The sequence below is a fragment of the Gavialis gangeticus genome, unplaced genomic scaffold (assembly GCF_001723915.1).
Source record: "Gavialis gangeticus isolate Ggan-Ray unplaced genomic scaffold, GavGan_comp1, whole genome shotgun sequence".
Classification (NCBI taxonomy): domain Eukaryota; kingdom Metazoa; phylum Chordata; order Crocodylia; family Gavialidae; genus Gavialis; species Gavialis gangeticus.
Window position 1 is genome coordinate 2,266,937 of NW_017728960.1, and position 3,488 is coordinate 2,270,424.

The following is a 3,488-nucleotide window of genomic DNA, read 5'->3' on the forward strand; positions in this document are numbered from 1 at the left end:
GTTTTTCTCTTGAGGAGAAAAATAGAGGACATAAAGGTGTCTGGTTTTGTATCAATAGAGGACACAGTAGCAGAAAACTATGATGGCCACCCTAGCTAGACAGGGGCCAGGGCCCTGGACGGAGCCAGAGCAGGCTCAGTACCCGAGACCGGTGGAGCGGTGAGATCAGGGCCAGTGGCCTGGAGCCTGAGCAGGGCACAGCCTAAGAGGGCGAGACTCAGGCTGGGACCCAGAAGTCAGGCCCAGTGTAGTGGGCCTAGATTAAGGGAAGTGCTGAGGCCAGGAAGGCTGAATCCTGACAAGGGTCCTGAGGTGGCCTGGGATTGATTTGGAGCCTAGTGCCCACCGAAGTCATTAATTGGTAATATGTGTGAGGCATGGGTGCAGAAAAAGGGGTGGTCGGAGCCATGTAATTAGCCCTTAAGGCTAACAGGTGTCCTGGGAGAACTAGCCGGCTATGGTTACAGCCTTCCATACCCAGCTGGGGACTGCAGCAAGGAAGTCACAAATGAAACAGTAGCAGCATCAAGAGTTTATTTTGCTGCACACCAAGAAGAGTATTAACAGCAGAGCTAATGCATAATAATAACACCTTAAACCTATACAGCGAGGAGAGCTTCAGAGAGTCTTAGAGACGTTCCCTGGTGAAAGCCATTGAGAAAAGAGAAGACAGAATCAGCAACAGATGAAGCAAGAAAAGAAAAGCTTGTATTTTCTTCATCCGGCATCATGTAGGCTAGAAGGGGATCGGCAGGTTGTCCCCATGGCAGTCGCTTGAGCTGCTGTGTTGACAACTTGCAGAGCAGCTTGTGCTGCTGGTTGCAGGCTCAGTACTTCTTCAGGGGCGAGCAGCACTGCTGCATGGGGGCCGAGTATTGCAGCGGGGGGCAGCACACTGGCATGGGCCATCTTTGGATCACCACCCGGGGGCGGGATCTCGACCTCCCGCAGCAGGAGCCGCAGCAAGATCCACAGGGCTGGCAGCACGACCCCAAAGACCTCTGGATGTAGACCGGCTCACAGCAGACGGGCTGCACATAGCAGATGGGCTGCACACTCCTGGTGCCATGACATCCAGAGCAGCAAGAGCACATCTTTTCCGCAGGGCAGGTGAAGCTGAAAGAAACAATTTAATTGAGACTTGAAATGCAGGATAGTCCCTTGCATTTTCCTCCTTTCTAGGTCTACAGTTTTCGGAGGAAGCCACATAAATGCCTCACTGATGAACCCCACAAAGATGTTAGCTAGTGTTGCTGGGGCTCGCCACATAACCTAAGCCTCCTGCTTTTTTTACTCAATTGCATTTCCCAAGTCATTTCTAGGCATTATTCCTCAGAAAAGAATGACAGTCAGACAGTATTGCAAAGCAGTCCTTTTGGAGCATCTACTAAAATCCTCTTAGAGTTCCCTTTCTTCATAGATCTATGACACATCGTCTTTTAAACTCTCCAGCCCTCAGTAGTTCTCCTTTTGACCCTGGAATTCCTGGAGTATTCTGTATCTTCTGCATTTGCATGTCAACAGACCCTCCACTGTGCTTCCTTTCCAAGCCCCCTTCCAGGCATACTGGTAAATCAGGGCCCCTGACCAGCAAAACAATAAACTAAAGAGATCTTTTTCATGGGCAAAGATAATAGTTATATTCAGACTTACCCTGAGACAGCTGGGGCCTGGTGAGGACAATGTGGAACTGAGTGAAGAGCTGAGCACCAGCGACCTTATATACGGTTTGAAACCTGCTGCCCGGAAATGAGACACTCCCTGACTGTTCTGATTTTAGTATTTACCAACCCAAACTCACACTTATTTGTTCTGGGCATCTTCTGGTATGTACTTTTTTGTCTCATTATTTTTTATAAGTACCTCTTGCTGTGGACCATAATTACTGAGGTTAACAGGTAAATCATGTGTTTACTACAAACATGCACTTATATCCATTTTGCACGTGTTTTCAGTGACGCACCGGGATGTTGCTCGACTTGCTCATTGCAGCCAATGTGAAATCGGCAAAAGAGAAGCCAGGTGCATGCTGGGCTTGACCTTGCTGGGGCTTGGGACCATGTTCTTGCTGGTGGCTGGAAAACACAATTTCATGTTCTAGCACATGTGAATTGCATAGGGAAGATGGACAGACTGGATGACTTGCTTTGGGAACCCAGTGAGTCGGAGGCAGAATCGGTGAGTTTTTGGTTCCCCGTGTCATGCTTGAATGTTGTAATAGCTCCTCTGACTGCCTCTTCTTTCTGTTCTGGGTGTGTTACAAAAGCTAAGCTGGTCTCCTGTGGATTGCTGAGATGCTTTCCAATCACTAAGTCATTTGTGTGACTATTCTGGGTCCAGCTTTGTACAGTCCAATTCCCCCTGGCAAAGATTTCCCAGCTTTGCTTCACTGCTGTTCCCCAGGATTTTTTTTGGTAATTATTTTGGAAGCCTTTAAATGGCGTGGGCTGCTGCTTTGTATGTCTTGGTGTTCGAATTGGATTTAAATGCCAGGGGCTTTGTGCTAATGCTTTGGTGCCACAGTGACGTAAGGATGTATGTGGTACAAAGTGTGATGCTTTGACTGTGGCTTTTGCACTTGCATGTCCTCTCTTACCACCACTTGTGTCCATTTGGACCAGCAGACATTGGACAGGAGTATGAGGCCTCAGGGACTGAGTGGGATCCTTTTTACCTGCAATTCCTTCTCATTGCTATGCTGGTAACAGAGCTAGGGGCAAAGAGGGAGACTGTCCGGTCCTATCAGCGGTCCTTTTGCTGGTGACCGGCAGAGAGGAGAACAGCCCATTCTGATGCAGTGAGGTTCTGAGCCCAGGGATATAGGAGCACAATGTGGTGGGGAGGGGTAAGAACAGACTGGCTGGGGGTGGCAGATAAAGGGCGGCTGGCGAGTAGAAGGGGCTGGTGGGTTAAGGCATAGAGCCTGAGGAGTAAAGATAGAAGTGGGCAAGTGGAGTGAGGCTAAAAGAACAGAGCAGGAAGTGAGAGGAGTAAGTACAAAATGGGAGGCAGCTTACCCAGAACTCCTCTGCCCAGGTTACTTGCGATTTTCAGATTTTTCATCTCTTCCCCAGAAAGCAAAAAGCCTCCAGATTTGATCCCTTCATGCCCTGCTCCAAGTGCCCACTGCCCCAATTAGGTCTGTTTTTGTTCACTAGCTCCTGGTATGGAGATGCATTGCATCTTTGGTGGAAACTGGTACTCTTTGGATTGTTCTGTTAGCAAATGGGCCTTCAGTTGTATCATTCCACAGCTAGGAGAAGTTCGGGGATCAGGCATTGATGCAGAAATAGAGGGAAGAGTTTTTCTGGAACTAGAGCACCGACAGAGTAGCCAGGAGGCTCAACTGAGTGGCTTCCACTGCCTTCAAAGAGCACAGGCCTGGCACCTTGAATGGATTGGGGTGGTGGTTGTGAGGAGAGGCGGCTTTGTGCTCTTAGAGCTTCCATATGTCATAGGGATAATGGAGACCTGGTGGGACTCCACCC